Source organism: Dromiciops gliroides, chromosome 2 (genome assembly GCF_019393635.1).
Source record: "Dromiciops gliroides isolate mDroGli1 chromosome 2, mDroGli1.pri, whole genome shotgun sequence".
Taxonomy (NCBI): domain Eukaryota; kingdom Metazoa; phylum Chordata; class Mammalia; order Microbiotheria; family Microbiotheriidae; genus Dromiciops; species Dromiciops gliroides.
In genome coordinates this window covers 465635548-465657820 of record NC_057862.1, presented here as the reverse complement: position 1 = coordinate 465657820, position 22273 = coordinate 465635548, and the positions used below count along the sequence as shown (strand labels likewise).

Here is a 22273-nt window from a genome sequence, read left to right as displayed (position 1 = left end):
TGCAGCACTTTTGGGAAGTTATATTTCATTGCCTAGTGATTTAATCCCAAATCAAATCAGCAGCTGGGTGAAGGAGATAAAAAACTAAATCTGGATGAGATGAGCAGAACCAGAAGAACACTGTACACAGTATCATCAACACTGTGTGTTGATCAACTGGAAGGGGATCTCCAAATCCAGAAAAAAAAAGAACTGTGGAGTATGGATGCTGATTGAACCACACTATTTCTTTTGTTTTTGGTGCTGTTGTTTTTCTATTTTGAGGTTTTTCCTCATTGCTCTGATTCTTCTCTTATAACATGACTAATGCAGAAATGTTTAATGTTATAAATATATGTTTTATATATATATGTACAATTATATATAAAATATAATGTGTTTTATATATACATATATATAAAACCTATATCAGATTACCTGCTGTCTAGGGGAGGGAGGGGAAAAAACCTGAAATTAGAAAGCTTGTATAAACAAACATTGAGGAGGCAGCTAGGTGGTGCAGTGGATAGAGCACTAGCCCTGGAGTCAGGAGGACCTGAGTTCAAATCCAGCCTCAGACACTTAACACTTACTAGCTGTGTGACCCTGGGCAAGTCACTTAACCCCCAATTGCCTCACTAAAAACAAACAAACAAACAAAAAAAACCCAAACATTGAGAACTATCTTTATATGTAACTGGAAAAAAATAAAATACTTCTATCAGAAAAAAACAAAACAAAACTAGATCTGGAGTCAGGAGGGCAAAATTCAAATCTAGCCTAATACTTTTCAGTTGTGTGACCCTGAGCAAGTCACTTCCACTATCTCTGTCTCAGTTTCCTCAACTATAAAATAAGGTAGGTTGGTCTTCAAGGAGCTATAACTTCCCTTCCAGATATAATATCTTTTATCTTTTCCCAAAATGCCTAGTGCAATGCTGGGCAGAGTAGAGCTCAATAATGTTCTTTAAATGTAATAGAGGGGCAGCTAGGTGACGCAATGGATAGAGCACCCACCCTGGATTCAGGAGGACCTGAGTTCAAATCCAGCCTCAGACACTTAACACTTACCAGCTGTGTGACCCTGGGCAAGTCACTTAACTCCAACTGCCTCACCAAAAAAAAAAAAAGGTAATAGAGCTTTATGAACCTAAAAAAAGTTGAAGTGTTTTGTTTGTTTTTTTAAATTATAAAATCCCAGAGTTGAAGGGGCCTCAGAATTTAGTCCAACCTTTACCCAAGGCCTGAAAGTCACCTATAACTACCTTGACAATAATCACTGAAATACTAGAACCATTTTCCAGAAATTTACAAAAATTCAACCATGTCTAGAAAATTTTCGAAGACTACTGTGTTCGAAGTTTTTCTTGCCTAGTAGTCATTGGCCAATTACTAGGTATTCTCTATAGTCTGCTAACCCATGACTTACACAAATGCCAACCCAAGTCTTGAGGAGAGTGATGAAGCAGGCTTAGTAGACTCTGCTCGAGCATCTACCTGGCTGGCATCACTCTTTTTTTTTTAGTAAGGCAATGGGGGTTAAGTGACTTGCCAAAGGTCACACAGCTAGTAAGTGTTAAGTGTCTGAGGCCGTATTTGAACTCAGGTACTCCTGACTCCAGGGCCGGTGCTCTATCCACTGTGCCACCTAGCTGCCCCTTGGCATCACTCTTGAGAACCCAGAACACCTTCAAGCCACTGGAGTATCAGGCTTATTATGTTAGTGAAAGAATGGGACTAGTATTAGAGGAAAATGGCAACAGCATTCTTTCACGTTCATGGCATTACAGAAACAAATGACTAGTTATCTACTAGGTTTTCTGTAAAAGGTTGTGCCTTAGAGTAATCTTGATTTTTAAATATTAATTAATACTCTACTAACCCAAAATATTGTAGCTGTATGAGCATTTTACTTTCTTGACTTCATAGACTCTGTAAACAAGGGGAGCTACTTACCATACTTCTTTTTCTGAAATTCAGTTTACAAAGTTAATGTTGGTGAAGCAAAGCCAATTTTCCCACTGATTTCCAATAGTGTTACAATTTTTGTCTGGCTACAAGATTTCACTGGTGCCTGGAAAGGCTAGTGAAATTTGCCTGTCAATGAAGATGAGCCCCTTCTCAGTGACTGAGCTGCCCTGGCCAAGGGGAACTTAAATGGCTTACCTAACACACAGCTGGTGTGTATCAGAGGCGGGACCTGGGTTTTCCTGACTCTCAGGCCGGCTCTCTCTAAACTACTCCACTATAAAATTAGCTATTTCAATGAATTATGATTGCACACCTACAAGTCCATTCTAAAATCAGAACGATTTTGCTAACGTGAATAATTGTCTCCTATGTGCAATCCCTTTTTATTCTAAAATGTCATAGAGGAAAGAGCACTAGATTCAGTCAGATGGTGTGGCTTCAAAAATCCTACCTCTTGTCATTTACTATGTATGTGACCTCCAGTCAATCACCTATTTTCTATGATATCCTAGTTTTCTTATCTACAAAATGAGAGATGCCTTCTTAGCGTTTTTCACTACCCTTTGGCACAATTCACTTCCTTATTGGTCGGTATAATGACCTACAGCTGGTTATTTCGCACTGATTCTGTAAATGAGTTATGCTCTCTAGAATGGATAAAAGAAACACAGAATCAAAATCAATGTTAAAATTTTGTTTTACATGTAATTAGGGAAAAATAAAATTCTAAATGGAAAAAAACCACAAAACCACCAAAACCCCCAAAACAAAAAAGAGATAAATGCAGAATACAGCTGAATTCTCCACAAATACAAAATTCTGAGCTACTGTGGGAACAATGGAGTAATGACAACAATAGCTGAGATTGACATAACCCTTTAAAGTCTATACAATGCTTGAGTTACATTATGTCATCACTATTGTCTTCAGCCCACTCTCATTCTGCACATAGACAATAGGAGTTTTTAGGATCTAATAACTAAGGCACCAAGGAAAGCAAACGTGCTCTGTACAGTGAGATGAGAGTCTCCATGACAGTTTGGCTGCTTGTTCAATCCTTAGCAAGGCTGGGGGGAATTACTGCCAAGTGAGAAAACCAGCAATAGGAAAGTGGAACTCTCCCAGCAGCCTCCTGCTCCCCAAATCTTTGTTAATTTCCAAATCCAGCCTTCAATGTGAACAGAAGCATTTCTTTTTGTGGGAAAAGAGAGAATGTATATGCAATAAGGCTGTCAGAACGGGGTCAGGCTTATGCATGTAAATGTTTAATGTATCTAGGACAGGATGGCAAAATCATGACTCACAAGCAATAAGGCAGTGTTGTACAATGGTGAGACAGGAAGAACTAGGTTCAAATTTTACCTCTAATCCTTTTGGCTCTGTGATCTGAGCCTCAATTTCATCATCTGTAATAGTCATTAATACCTGTAATACCTACCTCACATGATTGTTGTGAGGTTCGAATGGGATAATGTATGGAAAGAGTCTTACAAACGTTCAGCTAGGTGGCGCAGTGGATAAAGCACTAGCCCTGGATTCAGGAAGACCTGAGTTCAAATCCAGCCTCAAACACTTGACACATACTAGTTGTGTGACCCTGAACAAGTCACTTAACCCCTATCACCCTGAAAAAACCCACTAAACCTACGAGATGAAGGGGGGGCAAGTCTTCTCTGATATGCTAGCCTTCTGGGCTGGTTTTGCCCATTTGCTACCTGAATCTACGCTCACACCTCAGATGCTCTCATAGTCTTTCTGTGGAATCTGCCTTGGGTGACCTGTCAGGGAGGGCAGAAACCCCTAAAGGAGTCTGAGTACTGAGAAGGCTAGAAGAGAAAATGAGCAGTCTTCAAGGTGCTATTATATCATCTGCTGAGATGCTACTTTTAGTCCCTTCCCTCCCCCTTTTTAATCTCAGGACTACACTTCCAGTTTGCTGTCAAAGTCTGCCAGTGGGGGCATAAAAGCCCATGCCTCAAAGTCATGCTGGTTACTTGGATGCTAATGTAACCCAGCAGTTTAGTGAAGAGGTGGGCAGTGAGAAGGGAGTGAATTTCAGGCATGGGGGTAGCCAGTGTAAAGGCAGAGAGAGGCAGGAGATAGGATATTACATATGAGGAGTAACAGTCAGTTTAGCTGGACCACAGATTAATGATGGGAAATTATAAAGGTGGAAGGGAGACATGCTCCGTATTACATAGAGAAATGGCAAACCATTCCTATGACCATGAGCAACTTACTAAGTTCTCTTCTTCCATCTTCATGCAGCACAAGGCTAGTAAGAATGATGATTTGGAGGCAGAGAACTGGGTTTAAAATGTCAACTTTGCAAGTAAGGCCCTAGGTGACCTTGGGTAAGTCAATCAAACTCTTGGGAACCACTTAACTTCTAACGTCCCCTTCTAGACATACATCCATGATTCTATATGTTCTTCCTATCTGGCCTGGTTCTAATGGACCCATACTCATCTCTTTTCAGCACAGAGGAACAGAATCATGGGATTTTGAGCTGGGAGAGAGGGAGAGACCATCTAGTCCAACTCCTTTTTACAGGAGAAGAAACTGAAATTTAGGGAGGGTCTCCAATATACTGGCAGTAAATGGCAAGGCTAGGATTCAAACCTATGCCCTCTGACTTCAAAACCATCACTTCTGTTTCAGTCTGTTATAGTGAGGCTTCAGAGCAGAGTAGCAAATTTATAACTATAAAGCATATAAAAAACAAAGAAAAGGGTAGGAATATTTGGCATATGACTATCTGATTAATCAAATATCTTTTATCCAAATAATATAACCATTATTCCTTGTCTGATCCTGAAGAACATATACCCAGAATCATATTGGCACATCTGCTAGCTGGCATTAGCATTAGTCAAGAAAAAGCCCTCTCAGGGCCAGCTAGGTGGCTCAGTGGATAAAGCACCAGCCCTGGATTCAGGAGGACCTGAGTTCAAATCCAGACTCAGACACTTCACACTTACTAGCTGTGTGACCCTGGGCAAGTCACTTAACCCTCACTGCCCCACCAGAAAAAGAAAGAAAGAAAGAAAGAAAGAAAGAAAGAAAGAAAGAAAGAAAGAAAGAAAGAAAGAAAGAAAGAAAGAAAGAAAGAAAGAGCCCTCTGCTCCATACTAAACTAGGGGCCTTTCCTGTGCTCTCCCTACCTCATCCCCCTTCCTAACTACTAGGAATTTGCTTTTCTGTGTATGGGCTGTTTCTCTCAGTAAAATGGAAGCTTCCTAAAGGCAGACTATTCTGCTTTTGTACTCCTAGTATTACACAGAAAGCAGGTGCTTAACAAATGCTACTGAATTAAATTCCCTTGCCTTGATCGAAGACAGCTGTTTGAAGGCAGACACCCATGGAAAGAGTCCAATTTAAGCCGCACTTAAACTCACACTGAAAGAATTTATCATGCCTGAAGTGACATCTACCGGGCCAGCTTTGGGACTTCAGAATTTGAGAAACAAGAGTCCAACAGTTGGCTAGAAGTTTTTAGAATTATTTTCTGTCAAAGCTCATTTCAGAGGCTTTGTGAAGTCTTCCTTGATTCCTTGTCCTATCCCACTTTCACCTCTCAATTGTTAGTGCTTTCTATCTTAAATTTACTTTAGGTTGTATCTTCCTCAGTAGACTATAAGTGCCTTCAGGGGAAGGACTGCCATTTCAGTCTCCCATCTCAAGACCTTGAGTATAATCGACAATTAATATCTGATTAACCGCATCAAAAAGAGGAGCTGCTCTATTAGTATCTGAAAATCAACGAGAGACCTGTTAATAACAAATTTGGTACACTTATCCTTACCTTGTCTTACCCTCACCAGAGAGGGAGAGCCCACCTTTACACTTTAGGAGGCTCTGATAGCTATTACCTTCCTTCTTATAAGGAAAGGAACCCCCCCCCAATATTATCCCCAGCCCAAGTTAAAAGGCTGCACCTCTGAGCTTGTAAACCAAAATGAGGGGGTTGGACTTCATGGCCTCTCAGGCCCCTTCCAATTTTCTATCTGTAAGCCCATCTATGACCCGAAAGGCTGAATCCAGATCCACCTCTCTCCAAGGAGTTGGCATGGAGACACACACTCATTCTCTGGGCTTCTGTCTAGTCAGCTGTATGAGGAAACTTCTGTCTCAGAGGCTGGGCCAAGCACCTTATTTCTTTAAATTCCTAAGGCGGTGCTATGGGTTTTAGAGAACAACAGATTTATATCTAAGGCAGGAGCAAGCAGCCTCTTGCAGAGAGTCCTACCTCCTTCTTAAAGGGAGACAGGCCCAATCCCTGTGATCAGGCTTCTTCTCTCTGACCTTCCTTTGTACTCTGGATGGAACCCCAGGTGCTTTTCAATTGGCTGAGCACAAATGTAATGACGAAAGTTTTGCTCCTGTAGGAGGCTGTCAGAAAAAAACTGGTTTATACCAGTATCTTCAGGCTGCTGGGAACCTCCTTGAAGGGAAAGACATATATCCTGAAAATACAGCTCTACGGAGTACATCGTGGCTTTGCCAAGGGCAGATGCTGCCTTCTCCTTTAAACTCGCTCCCCACCCCCTTTTCCTTACTCAGTTTATGCAGCACAAGAGAATCTAAATAAAACCAAAGTGAAAAAAACAAAAACAAAATGAGAAAATCTGGCTCTCATGTTTTATTCTCTGAGCACCATGGCTCACTCCCTTTGGATTTCTTTGGACCTCATTCATTTGATTTTTATCTCTGTAGCAGTGCAGGGAAATACAAATGGCACAGGAAAGCTATTTTTCTCCTGGCCTGAAATTACATTCTAAAGGTTAGAAACTGAATGTCTAGGATCATAAAGCTGGAGACTTTAGGGCAAGGCTTCTTAACCCTTTATGTGTCATGGATCTCTTTTGCAGTCTGGTAACGTCCAGGGACCCTTTCTCACAATGTTTTTAAATACATAAAATAAAATGCAAAGGAAACCCATTATGCAAAAATACAATTATCAAAATATTTTTAAAACAACTTCCTGGATCTCAGGTTAAAAAACTCTGCCTTAGAGGTTGTCCAGTCCTGAGTCAGCCCTTCATTTTACATTTGAGGAAACTGAGGATCATAAGAATGAGGTGAGATACAAACAATATTATCTCTCAAGCAGATATACTTGTTCTATGATCCTAGGGCAAAACCAGGATCATAGAATTGGGGCTGGAAGGAACCTTGTAGATCTACAAGCCAACCCACTCATTTTACAGATGAGGAAACTTGAGGTGAAATGATCTGTCTGAGGTGACATAAGTAGCAAGAAGAAAAGTTGGAATTTAAACCCAAGACTCCAATACCAGCATGTTCTAGTCAAAAGTCTTGGGTTAACAACCAAGCTCTGGCACTTACTAGTTGTGTGACTCCGAGCAAGTCACAACTTTTTTCTCATACTCAATATTCTCACCTGAAAAAAAAAATATATAAATAAAAGACCACCTACTTTTACCTGCCTAACAAGGCTACTGCAAGAAAAGCATCATACAAACTGTAAAATGCAACAAAACCACAAGCCCTTAGATCAACTTGATAAAATTCCAGTTCTGGCTAACCTAGCCCATCACTCATAATTTATTCCCCTCCTCTGAGGTGTTTGCAGCTCCAGACATTATCTGAAATGGCCCTGTAGTCAACAAAGAGAAGTCCCTGTTGGGTAGGGCCAAATGTCACAGTTAGGTTTCCCAACAGTTCAAATTAGTTAAATCCTTTCCATTGTCAGCCTCATGAATGTGGAACCAAGGCCAGAGCTTGTTTTCACTTGTTTTCACAAGATTTCAAAACTCAAGCACAACTGGGGTTTTTAAGTATAAACAGTTTTAATGGGTAATTTCCAGGACTTTGTGTAATCTGATTTTTCCCAGTTTTCCAAACTGTCTTTTTGGTTGAGAAGTGCATTAAGTTGACTATCTAACAGTTTAGTTCATTAGCTCCCTGCACATTTTTTTTTTTTTACAGGGCAATGAGGGTTAAGTGACTTGCCCAAGGTCACACAGCTAGTAAGTGTCAAGTGTCAGAGGTCAGGTCTGAATCCAGGGCCAGTGCTTTATCCACTGCGCCACCTAGCTGCCCCATCCTGCACAATTTAAAAGGGGCTCAGAGTACACTGCAGGCTTATAAAGATCACCAAAAACAGGGAATAGAGCTGAGTGGTCCCAGTTTTCTTCCACAGAAAAGGGGCTGATTCACTTCACTTATTTGCCCAATTTCTCACTGGATGACACAACACAGTTTTGTCACACAGTTGTGATGTTCAAGGACACCCACATATTTTGCCCTTATCTCTTACGTCAACAGAGTTTAAGAGAGTCCAAAGGGGACCACAAGATAACCAGGCCATAAAATTCACAACAGACAATAAAGCAAGAGATCCAGCTTTTGATGAAGGACTGTGGAAAATGACCCCACAGCAGCCCAAAACGTTTGTGGAGCAAAGATGGGATGATATCCCTCACCTTTGTTTCAGCTTGTCCCCTTCCACTTATCTCAGCATTCCAGTGCTGAGTCTACTCACCCCATTCCTGCCCTGCAGTCATGTGCAAAGCAGCACCCCAATGCAACCACACTAGCTTCTGCCTACAAAGTCATCATTCTCTCACGATTTAAAATGGTTCCTAAAATTTTACCAACAGGGGCAGCTAGATGGCGCAGTGGTTAAGCACCAGCCCTGGATTCAGGAGTTCCTGAGTTCAAATCCGGCCTCAGACACTTGACACTTACTAGCTGTGTGACCCTGGGCAAGTCACTTATCCCCCGTTGCCTGAAAAAAAAAATTTTTTTTACCAACATCCTTCAACAAATCCTTCAGGATTTGGAGAAGGGTCAATTACCATTTCCCTCTGTTTCCATCATGCCTGGAAATTACAATGCTCCCATCGCTGTCCTGTCTCTACCCTGATTACATATTTCTGCCTCTTCTTGCCCCTACAGATATTGGTAAAAGACAAGAGTAGTGTTTAGGATCTCCACTTTTTCTCCTTAGCAAGGCTGCCTAGTTCAGATATTTTTCGGATATCTCAACTGGATTATAAAGCAAGATTTTTCCCCATACCTCTTGTATCATTCAACCAACAAACAGACATCAAGTACCTATTGTGTACCAGACTAAGTGTTAGGTGCAGGGGATACAAAGACAAATAGAGTCTAATCAATAAGTCAAAAGAACAGGGAGGAGGATATGAGACCTTACCCTGGATCAGTATAAGTGTCTTACTAAACAACTACAAACACAAAAAAACCCCAAAACAAACAATAAACTTAATTAGACCTATATGCCAGAGTGCTTGCCTAAAACTGTAAGCTCCTTATAATAAGAACTAGATCTATGCAGTTCCTAGCACAGGGCAAGACTTATTCTGATGTGTTCTCATATATCTGATAAGTGAAGATATTAAGCATTCCTCAGGAAACCTGGGCCCACAAGTTAATGAGAGCAACTTAAGTATCAGTTTCTGAAAACCAAAGGAGTGGCTGATTCATGTTAATTCTGCAGAGTTGGAAGGTGACTTCAAGCCAGGGGGACAGGCAAGGCTGATTCAAATTGCTAAAGTCTTCCCTGACAATCTTTGGTCCCAGGTGGATATTTCTACCCCATGGAGGAGAGGAAATGTAGCTCTGAAAGAGGCCTGATTCTGCTACTGCCCAGGATCAATTTCCCTCCAAGACTAAGAAAAACAGAAGAATGTTAAAATTGATTACACCCACTGTGCTGGAAAGAAGCGACATACTTTTACCCCCTAGCTCCAGGTGGGTCTCATAGCCATTATTCCAAGATAACAAATGTAATTTGATTGCTCTCCTTCCAAGTGACAGCACTGATCCTTCTCAAATCTGCCAGCCTCAGGCATAGTGCCTGGCACATAGTAGGCCCTTAATAAATGCCTACTGACTCATTACCACATTCCAACAGGCAAAGGGGCATTTCTTTCAAGTCCCTAAAGGAAGGATGTGTGCCTTAGTGTTAAATCTTTGCTACAATGCAACTTTTATGGTGGTATAAAAAACTAACATGAGAAACCTGCCTTAAGTCACTAGGAAGAAATTCAACACACTTTTAAGTAAAACAAAGTTTAAGGTTTTAAAAAGGAAAAAAATAAAGTTATTCTTAGTTACAATGGCAGAGTCTAGTCCATATTTCAAAAGTCCAGCAGGAAAAGTACCTGAAAAATAAACTGCAGAGTTACTGACCTTCTCACACTGATATAAAAGTGAAACGTCAGTAAGCACATAGCAGCATATGCTAGATTAAAATAAGCTGCCCCAGCTCCACCTTCTGAAATGTGCTTACTTCAAAAACAGATAGCAGGGGCAGCTAGGTGGTACAGTGGATAGAGCACTGGCCTTGGAGTCAGGAATACCTGGGTTCAAATCTGGCCTCAGACACTTAACACTTACTAGCTGTGTGACCCTGGGCAAGTCACTTAACCCCAATTGCCTCACTAAAAAAACAAAAAAAAAAACACAAAACAAAACAAAAAAAAACAGATAGCAAACCTCAGGGACTTTGCTTTAGACCAAAGGTAGCTCTAAGGCACCATACAGTTTTATTTAGGATTGTTACACCTGCAAAAAGATTAGTGGTCAACACTCAGAATGAATGTTTCAATTTGTCCTTTTAACATAAGCCTAAATAAATGAAAGTACAGGGTCCTGTGTACTCCACCTATTGAGTTCCATCCTGCTCCGCCCCCACCCCCCATTCATTTTACCTAGTCTTGGAATTATGGATTTGGTTGAAAAGGACAGCAAGAGATTATTTAATCTAGCTCTCTTCCCCATGCCACCAGCCCTTTCAGGAGGGTAAAACAGTCTCTGGTTCTATACAAGTGGTTCTCAAAGTGTGGTCTGAGGAGCCCTAGGGATCTCTGAAACCCTTTCAAGAAGTCAAAATTATTTGCATAATACTTTTGTTGTGTCCAATTCTCCGTGACCCCATTTGGGCTTTTCTTGGCAAAGGTATTGGAGTGGTATGCCATTTCCTTCTCCAGCTCATTTTACAATGAGGAAACTGAGGCAAAAAGGGTGAAAAGTGACTTGTCTAGATTCACACAGCTATTAAGTGTTCAAGGCTGGATTTGAACTCAGCTCTTCCTGACTGTAGGTCCTGCACTCTATCCTGAGTTCAGATCTGGCCTCAGACACTTAACAATAGCTGTGTGACCCTGGGCGAGTCACCTTGCTGCCCCTCTCATAATTTTATAAGATTTTAAATTTTGTAATATTGTAAATATCACCTGATATGGGTCTGGGGGTAACTCTCCTTGAGAAGCTATCAGATTGGACACATCAGAGATACTCCTCAGGGAGATGAGATCACTAGGCAGGGCTGCTGCCTGATCTGAGATAATGCCAGGATTCCAGACTACTACCCCACATCCAAAAGGAACATTCCATTGTCAGGTGGTCAGTGAATTCCTCCTTCCTCCATAAAAGCTTTTGCCTTTCTTCTATGGGAGGAGTAAAATGTCTCTAAGATATCTCCTTCCCTCTCGGTTAAAGAGGAATACCTAGGGACAGCTAGGTGGCGCAGTGGATAGAGCACTGGCCCTGGAGTCAGGAGTACCTGAGTTCAAATCCGGCCTCAGACACTTAACAATTACTAGCTGTGTGACACTTGGCAAGTCACTTAACCCCAATTGCCTCACTAAAAAAAAAAACACCAAAAAACCAAATACATAAACAACAAAGAGGAATACCTATGGACCTCCAACACCAGTGGCGTGACCTATATAATCAATTGCTCTTTGTGAGGGAAGAGAGAGTTCCTTAATTTCTGAGAGCAGAAAGGAGTCCTGAGACGGAAAAGTTTGTTCTATACCATAGCTGAGTGACAAATTTTCTCCATCGGATTTCAGCAGGAATTATAAAATTCTACACTGCAGTGAACACAATGCTGAGCCCAAGTCAGGAAGATCTGAGTTAGAATCCAACCTCAGATCCTAGATACTAGCTGTGTAGCCTCAGACAAGCCACTTAATCTCTCTGTTTTGTTTTCTGTTTTCCATATGTAAAATGAGGGGATTGGACCCTTTGGCCTCTAAGGTCCCTTCCAGCTCTAAATGTACGATCCTATGACAATTACTGGTCTAAAGAAAAAGAGCACCCTTTGAAACACTGGTTACTGGAAGAACACCAAATTTCTTAGGGGCAAGAATTAGCATTTTTTTCTTTGTATCTCCAATACCTAGCAGCATGCCTTGCACACTTTTTGGGTGGAGAGCATAAATTAAAGGTCCGGAACTATGATTCACTAGTTAGCATGTTACCACAGTGCCTGGTAACTAGGAAGTGATTAATAAATTCTTGTTGACTGAGGGAACTCCTAGCATAGAAATTCCCTCTGAAACTTATGGTCTTTAAGAGTTGCCTGGGTAAATGAGAAGTTGAGTGACTTGTCTAGGGACACAATCTTTCTGATTCTAAGGCCTGCCCACTATTAGTTATAGTTAGGCTACTTCTCTTCTCTGCACACAGTAGGTACTTAATCAATATTCACTGAATTCATTCCTAACTCTGGACCTGAAGGTCTAGAAAATATGGTTCAAAAGCCTCAACCTGAGAGGCTTATTTATGGTGGAAGAGGGTCAAGTAAGAAGTGAAGTCACCTTTTAAGATGAATTCCTTCTCCCAACCACAGAAAGGCAATGCTGCCCATCAGCAACAAAGCTAAAGATGCATTAGATCTGCCTGGGTAACTAATGCTATTTTTGCTTCCTGGGGAAGAGGGTTTGTGGCAAAAGGCTGATATCTGGTAAAATGCCTAAAGCTGTAGTTCTTTACCTGGAGTCCATGAAGTTGTTTTTAAAAATATTTGGATAACTATAAACTCACTTCCTTTGTAATCCTAGGTATTGTATGCATTTAAAAATATTCTGAGGAGTTCATAGACTTTACACACTGCCAAACAGGCCCATGACATAATAATCTTTTTGGCTATGAACAAGATTAAAAATCTATTGTGGGGGCAGCTAGGTGGCGCAGTGGATAGAGCACTGGCCCTGGAGTCAGGAGGACCTGAGTTCAGATCTGGCCTCAGACACTTAACAATAGCTGTGTGACCCTGGGCGAGTCACTTAACCCCAATTGCCTCACTTTAAAAAAAAAAAATCTATTGTGATAATCACTGACACCCATTAATTTCATCTGTTTTGTTTTTGGTTTTGCCTATTTGTGTTTTCTTTTAGGGTTGCAAAATCGAACTTGGAACCATAAGATTTACTAGCTGTGTTACTCTGGATGCGTCAACCTCTCTTAACCGGTTCCTCATCTATAAAATGGAAACATTAATTATACTAAGTTACCTACCTCCTAAGGTGGTTGTGAAGAAACTGCTTTGTAAACCTTAAAGTGCTGCAACCATAGACATATGCATGATTATTACTGGTACTCAATTCAATGTTAAAAGTTGAGAGCCACCATTCTAGAATTAGAGAAACATAAAATATGGCTTCTGTCTCTCCCATCCTCCAAAGGGAAAAAGGGAAAAAAAACACACACACACATCAAGAAACTCATATATCACATGTATAATTCAGAATTACTCTTTTAGGACTTCCCTTAGATATCTATTTCATTACCTAGTATCTCCAATCCCAAATTAGCAATAAGGTGCAGTGTCTTGGGGCTCTCTGCCTCAGTTTCCTTAACTGTAAAATGGGGGTAATAGTAACACCTACCTTACAGGGTTTATTGTGAGGATCAAATGAGTAAATATTTGTAAATCACTTGGCACAAAGTGGGTTCTTAATAAGGCTTGTTCCCTTCCCTTCCCCCTATACAGGCCCTATACTGAATTATACCAATTCCTTCCTATACATTCTATTTTCACACTCCTATATATGCTAAAGAAAATTAAATTTTTATTATCTAAAATACAAACAGAAAAAAACGTGGTATGTGGAAATATGCGGAGAGTGTGTAGCCCAGTAGGTAGAGGACTGGACTTTGAGTCAGAAAGACCTTTACCCACAGGATGTACACCCTCTCAGTGCCCAAGCAACTCTCTAAGGTGAAAATCAGCTGTAGCCCTACATTGGTAGTGGGCATTTACTCAATGGGAATTCCCTCTACAGATGAATTCATAGTTCAGATTAAAAAAAAAAAATACCACACACACACACACAAGAAAAAACCCCTACCCCCAAAAATACCAGAAAGAAAAAAAGTATTTATTCAGGGTCCAATCGTTCAGTGTAGAGGGCTAGTCCACTTGCTGTCTTGTTTCTCACTATTTTAGAGGTTTATTAATCCCTTCCTTCACAGAAGAGGATGTTAAAGAGACCCTCCCACCTTGGGCTCATTCTTTCCTACTTGCTGAAGAACCTTGTTCCCACAATTATCTCTTCCCTCTCTATGGGCATCCTCAATCTCTCCTTCATGGCCTTTTCTTCTACTCAGTTCTCCCATTATCCTTAAAATAAACAAAACATAACTTGATTGGACCCTACAGTAATAACAGCTAACATTATATTGTATTTTAAAGTTTGTAAAGCATTTTACATTATCTCATTTCATATTCATAATAGGTCCTATTATTATCCATCTCCTATAGATGAGGAAACTGAGGCTCAGAAAAATTAAGTGATGTGTCCATGGTTACATAGCCAGTAACTGTTAGAAATGGGATTCACACGAAGGTCTCCTAACTCCAAATCCAGCAATCTCTCCACTATATCCCTTTCTCTACTCCTTTCCCTGACAAAAATCTATAACCACGGACTCTCATCTCCTGTTAGCCTACAATCTGGACTCCCCCTCCCCTCCTCCAAAGTGTGTTTGACTAGTAACCAGTAACCTGGTTACTAGACAAATATAATGGTCTTTACGCAGTCATCCTCTATATTCTCTGTATTCAACTGAGTATGCCTTGAAACTCTGGCCTCTTTGTTCTCTGACTGCAATTTCTTGGTGGTTCTAACAACCCTCCTCTGCCTGTTCTTGTACTAACTCTTTCCAGACTGTGGATGTTCACTAAGTTGCCTCCTCTGTTCAAGACCTGCACTTTTATGAGTTCACTCTCTAAGCCAATCACCTCTGATGTTATCCTCTCTGTCCCTGGTGTGGCCTGAATCCTAGGCCAGTATTCCCAACTGCCTAGAAGAAATCCCTCCTTAAATGTTTTTTAAATTCAAACATGTCCAATATGAAACCCCACAGTCAACTCCTATATATTATGGCAACAAGTTCCCCCTCTTTTTTACTTTAAAGGGTCTCTGGGATTCCCTCCTGACTCTACATTCTCAATACTAGTTTCATATCTACTCACTGAGATAACTCAGTTTCCTAGCTGAACTTCCTTAACACAGGTCTCTTTGTTCCTCTGTTTCATCATTCTCACTTCTGCCTTATTAATCTATCTTATACTCCATTTTTCTTATGTTCAAGAGCCTCAAACCAATCTTTTACATTTGGTTTTTAAAGCCCTCTATAATCAGTCCCAAACGTATTCCCTCTAGTCAATTTTATTTCCCACCAATTCCGAAAATGAGCATTTCATTCCACTCGGTTGTCCTCACTGTCCCCCCCATTCATAAATTCTTTCTTTTCAACCCTCTCTAGCCAAAACTCACATATTGTTCAAGGCCGAGGCCAAGTTCTACTTCAGCAAGCATTTCTCATCTTCTATAACATTTACAAGCTTGAAAATATCACATGATTCTCTAATTATTTCATGTCTGTACATTTTAATCTCCTCCATTAGACTCAAAGCTTAAGGACAAAGGTCATTCTTTCTTTCCAGTGCTGGTTTTTGACTGATACTTAAACATCAAAGAATTTAGCTGTCAGCAGGTCTTACAGGGTGAGGAGGTTGAAATGAGTGGCTAATATGCAGAATTACATTATTGTAGGTCTTAGGTGTCTATTTCATTACCTAGTATTTCCAACCTCAAATTAGCAATGAGGTGCAGTGTCTTGGGGCTCTCTGCCTCAGTTTCCTCAAATGTAAAATGGGGGTGATAGTAGCACCTGCCTGACAGGGTTGTTGTGAAGATCAAATGAGTTAATATTTGTAAAGCACTTGGAATTACATTATTGTGGTCTCTTTCCTCAAAGTTGATGCTACTAAAGCTACTCATTAAGCCCGACACTGTTGTCTATTAGACACAAAAGTACACATATAGATCAATATGCTTTCATTTCCTATCAAGGATCAAAGTTGATTTTAATTACGAAGACTATTTTTAAAGAATTTCAGGAAATCGAAATGTCAGTTGTTGTTTTTTTTAATATTAAATCTGTATCATGTGAGATATGTGTCATGTCTCCCTGTGCCCATGACACCCTTGTCATCTAGACCAGGAAACTTCATGTACAATTTCTTTCCCTCCTGAAATCTCTTGGATATATTTTCTAGTCATCATTTTCATAGCCAATTTACTCCGTACACTTATACTACTTAGCACCAGCCTTCTAGTTGGGTACTCTTGACTCCAGTCTCTTTTTCTTCCAACCCATACTGCATACTAATTTTTTTAAGCATTACTTTCCTCATTTAACTTCCCTGATCAGAAACTTTCTATAGTTCCCTTACTGCCTGCCAAATCAAATCTAAATGGCTCTACTTGTCTTACAAGGCTCTCCACAATATGGTTCCATCTTTTCAAATGCTTTCAATAACTTCCCCCACAAGTACTATGCTCTAGTCAAATTTCTTAACTGATCCACAAGCATGACCCATTCATTCCCTATGCACTGCCCTCAATCATCTCCTTCCTCTGGCTTCTTCTCTACCTATTCAAATTCTACCTCCTCTAGCTTACTTAACCTTCTTAGCTTACTCCACCATCAGGGCTCTCTTCTATAATTTATAGCTATTTTATGCCATACAATCGAGTAATTAACTTTTTATTGTCCCAAAGTTTGCTATTTTATTGAATGTGTGTTAGATATACCTCTTTAACCACAGTGTAAGATCTTTGAAGGTATTCATTTACCCTGAAGAGTTCTTCCCATAGTGCAGAAGACAGGAAAATGTGTATCTCATGCACATTTTCTTGATTAGAAACAGAAATTCTTCCCTTCCCAAAGATGAAGATTGCTAAGGCATAGTTTCAAAATTGTGGTAAGCGTTGTAAATAAGGTAAATCCCACATAAGGGAACCTCTTTATCACCTATTTTAGAAAACAGCCTCTATGGTGGCAAGGAATTGGAAATTGAGGGGATGCCCATCAATTGGGGAATGGCTGAACAAACTGTGGTATGTGATTGTGCTCTTGCACTACTGGGCTATAAGCCATGATGAGTAGGATGCTCTCAAACCTGGAAAGACATATGAACTGATGTAAAGTGAAATGTACTGTGTACAAAGTAACACCCATGTTGTAGGATGATCAGCTGTGAATGACCATGATCCAAAACAAATGTAAAGGACTGATGATGGAAGGATGGTATCCATCCCCAAAGAAAGAACTGATGTTGCCTGAATATAGATTGAAGCATATATATATATTTTTTTTTTGGTGAGGCAATTGGGGTTAAGTGACTTGCCCAGGATCACACAGCTAGTAAGTGTCAAGTGTCTGAGGCCGGATTTGAACTCGGGTCCTCCTGAATCCAGGGCTGGCACTCTATCCACTGCACTACCTAGCTGCCCTGAAGCATATTTTTAAAATTTTTCTTGAGGTTTTTTTGGTCTATTTTCTTTCACACGACTAATTTGGAAATGTATAACCTATATCAAATTGCTTGCTTTCTCAAAGGGGGGTAGGGAGAAAGGAAGAGAATTTGGAACTCAAAGTTTTAAAAATAGATGTTAAAATTGTTTTTACATCTAATTGGGGAAAAATAAAATACTAAAAAGAAAAAAGCCACTAATTAACACTATTCTAAAGGAAGTCCATAAATCACACATTTACAAAAATGCAATTAAAAATACCCAGTGGGAAGCCCAAAGAAAAGTACACTTATTTACTATAGGCTTCCAAAATTCAGTAGTACAACACAAATAGAATTTTAAAACCCTGCTACTTGCAAAGATCTATTCAAATATGTTTATTTTTCCTGCTGAGGACAAGTCTCTGCACTTTGACACAAGACTGGATTATGATACAAACCCACAAAGCATACTTGCAGGATATTTCAACAATAACAATAGTAGCTAGTATTTATATAGCGCTTACTATCTGCCACTGCTAAGCCAATATTTTACAAATATCATCTCATTTGACCTTCACATTTGATTCCTACTCTGGGAAGTAAGTGCTATTATTATTCCCATTTTACAAATGAGGAAACTAAGGCAAACGGATTTTTTTTTGAAGTGACTTGCCCAGGGTTACACAGCTATTAAGTATGTAAGGCCAGATTTGAACTTCCTGAATCCAGGCCTAGCTCTCTATTCACTGTACCACCTGGCTGCTTTTAAATCATACTCAGAGATAGGTCAGCCTTCGTTTTAAAAAATACACTTACACAAATCAGCATCTTCTCCCTGTCCTGTGAAACTGGTATCTTCAATTTCCCACCAGCTGCTTTACTTGGTTTGGACTCCACAAATATCAGGCTTCCCCCAGGATAAACTCATTGCCAGAAATATCGTCATGGAGACTGCTTCAGCGGTGGCACTCAACCTCAGTATCTTCAGTTGCCTTTCCCCTCTGATCAGAGGGCTGAAAGACAGAGCAAAACAACTCCCAAAGCCTCTTTATAGAGGGCTCAGAAATTACAGTCAGTTGTTTATTTTCTATCAGCTGCTCTGCTTGGTTAGACTCCATTTGGGACCCTCTCCCCTTTTCAGTTCTGTTCTTCTGCATTCTCTCCCCACCCTGCAGAGTAAGTTCCTTCAGGCCAGGTACTGTCTTTTTCTTATTTGTATCCCCAGTGATTAGTACGGCACCTGGCACACAGTAGGTGTTTAATAAATGTTTACTCACTGACTGATTGGTGCCCCATTAGTCTCTTTTCAACCTCTTCTATCACGAGAAGCAGAAACTAATAGGATTGTTTTACGAACGTGAAAAGGAAAACTGTCTAGGTTCAGGACAGCTTATGACTTGTACAATTCTGTCAAACTTAGTCCATCAGTTTTTCAAGGCAATCTTTTCATACCACCTACTCAGATGCCTTATGTGGAAGAGTTGATTGTGGGTTCTCAAGGGGTATACCAGTGGAGAAAAAAGCTCTGGGAATAGGCACACCAGGCAAGAAAGGTTTCTGGGGGGGCTTCCAGACTGTCTACTTGCGCAAGAAACAGGCTAGCTAAAGATCAGGAGGGTTCATCAGCAGGTTGATAGCCAGGTGATGAATTCTTTGGCCATGGTGACCTACCTTCATACCTGCTGCTTCTAAAATGGTTTTAAAACATCTTTTCTATGCCCATATATTGTTTTCAAGTGTTTATAACGCTTGTAGAGGATAAGCAAGCGATGTTATGAGTCAGAACCAAGAAAAAGAAATAAAGTGGCTCAATAAGAACAAGAAAAAAAAAACAAAGCAGAGGGTAGAAGGTGGGCAGAAGGCTAAAGGGAAAAGTCACAAAATAAGGAGCTAGAATTTAGGAATACAAAGTAGGAGCGGGGAGGAAAAGTTAAGGAAACAATCAGGAAAGCAGAGAGATGGAAGGCAAAGGGGAAAAATAAAAGGTGTGACCCCAAATATCTCATTGGGCAACCCTAACTTGACTAGTGGTGGTAAAATGGGCAGGGGAAAAAAAAAAAGGATTCCAGGTTTCCCCAAATCTCCTCCTACCCTTAGCCTCAAAAGACTGCAAACACTGCCCCCAACCCCCACCCCCACCCCACATATATGTGATACACAAGCCAAATTAATGCTTTTTAAAGAATCAAATATCAGACCTTGAGAGGAACCCCTGTACTTCTGCAAGGTCAAATCCTGGCAAATGAATGACAAAAAACTTCCAGGTGGTCTTTTCCCCTTTTTCGTCCAATCCCTCCATTATTCCTCTGATTCTATTGCAATGTCACACCTGCCCAACTCTGGAGCTTGCCTCCTTGGTCATCTTTCTTTTCTTCCTATTTACTGGCTCCTCCTCAGTTACCAACAAATGTCCAACTTCTCCCCTATCTTTAGAAAACCTTGCCTAAACCATGCCATTCCCTCAAGATACTGTCCTATATCTCTCCTCCTTACCGTTGGCACTTACTCCCAAATCCTACATCATCACCCCCCACACATACACACCAAATCCCTTACAATTTAGCTTCCAACCCCCAAAACTCAATAGAAATTTCGCTTTCAAAGATCAGCAATGACCGGTTAATTGCTAAAATTGATAGTATTTCCTCATTTTAACTGCAGCATTAAACACATCATACCCACCCCAGACCTTCCTCAATATTCCCTCAGCTTTGGTGATAGTCACTGCTCTCCTACCTGGTTCATCTTCCCTCAAAATTTGGCCCTTTTACAAATTTCAATATTCCTCTCACACTGGGATTCTTCTATTCTCCCACTGACTCTTCCCTCTTCTTCACACTTAAATTCAGTTCAAATAATACATAAGTGCAGGGCACCTTTAGGTGCTATGAATTCAAAGATAAAATTTTCAAAAGGACCTGTCCTCAAGAATATACAAATACAGGGAGCGGCTAGGTGGCGCAGTGGATAAAAGCACCGGCCTTGGATTCAGGAGTACCTGAGTTCAAATCCGGCCTCAGACACTTGACTTACTAGCTGTGTGACCCTGGGCAAGTCACTTAACCCCCATTGCCCAGCAAAAAAAAAAAAAAAAAAAAAAGAATATACAAATACAAGGTAATCTGAGTTAGGTGAGATGGGGAAATCAACAAAGGCCTATCACAGGAGGTAGGATCACATTTGAGGCTCAAAGGAAATTATAGTGCCTTTGGGGGGGGGGGTGCGGGGCAATGAGGATTAAATGACTTGCCCAAGGTCACATGGCTAGTAAGTGTCAAGTGTCTGAGGCTGGATTTAGTGCCTTATTTTATGGAGATGAAATGCTGAATTCTGGGAGCAAGCACTTGCCAAGTCCCATCATTCTACCTTCCATAAGATATTTTATAGGTTTCCTCCTCTGTTCATGCTTCCACACAGCTGTCAAAGCAACCTTCCCAAGGCCCAGGTCCAACTTCACTCCCAGCTCAAATACCTTTAATGGCCTCCTATTTACTTTAAATACTTCCTGGTCATTGAGGCCCTCTACCTACCTATCCAGGATTATTTCACTGTGTACCTCCTCTCTAGTACACGATGTTTCACCAATTCTGGACTATTAAAAATCCTCTCTCCTGCCACACATGCCTTCTTTCCCCACCCCCACGCTCCCATGTCCTCCTTCCTCATTTCCATCTTGCAAAATCTCTCTGGGTAGAGGCAGCTAGGTGCTGCAGTGGATAGAGCACCAGCCCTGGATTCAGGAGGACCTGAGTTCAAATCCGACCTCAGACACTTAACACTTACTAGCTGTGTGACCCTGGGTAAGTCACTTAACCCCAACTGCCTCACCAAAAAACCCCCAAAAAACCAAAATCCCTCTGGGCTCAGCTCAGGTGTCATCTTTTCCATGAAACCTTCCCTGATTATTCCCTATTTGAAAGTCTTCTCCTTTGCCTCCACTTTTCCTAAAACACTTTATCTGGGTCTCTTTCTCTTTTGCTCCCATCACACATTACTTTGTATAACCCTTATTTGCCTAGTACAGTATAAATTGCTCAAAGATAGAAACTGCCATTTAAAAAATCTTCACAGCTCCAGTCCATAATCTGATGCCTTGTAAAGAAGAACCGAATTCTTGGATTGCTGGTCTGGTCCAGTTAGCTCAAGACCACACCAAACTTCCTCTCAGTTCCCTGTCACCTACAGCAGGGCAGGGACCCAAAATCAAATGAGTTAATTTATTGTTTTTATTTCTCCACATAAGGGGTTCCTTCCATTAAACTAACATCAACAATAACGTTTCCTCCATTATAGCATTGACTGTATTTTCTTAAGGGTATAAAGGCATAGGACCAACCCTCTAGAACTGGAGGGGATCACACAGTATCTAGATCAACCCCCTCTTGAGGAGCATGGAGGTACAGTAATCTGCTCAGGCCACCTAAGCAGATAGATCTAGACCAGGGCTTCAGGTTCCAGAGCCAGCACTGTTCACACTGTACTGAGCTGTCACCCTTGCACATTATCCAGAACAATTATTAAGGTGCGATTTTATCCCTCCCCCATTCCCTGACTCTTAAACACTTTTGGTCTCAGAGGCTTTAAGGTGTTACTTCACCAAAGAATTTTCAGTCTCATTTGCCTATGACCTTACTGCAGAGTAGAAGCAAAGTGAGGCAAAAAGTGGAACCAAACCCGGACCTGGTGATGAAAAGATCCCTTTTGCTTTGAAGAGAAAACAGAAAGCTCATTTAC

At 40.7% G+C, this 22273-nt stretch overlaps 1 protein-coding gene across 4 annotated transcripts in view; it reads right to left on the bottom strand.

The window, feature by feature from the left end:
• Positions 1-22273, bottom strand: part of OGDH (oxoglutarate dehydrogenase) — a 99159-nt gene that overhangs the window by 55630 nt on the left and 21256 nt on the right. The gene's annotated exons all lie outside the window — the stretch shown is intronic.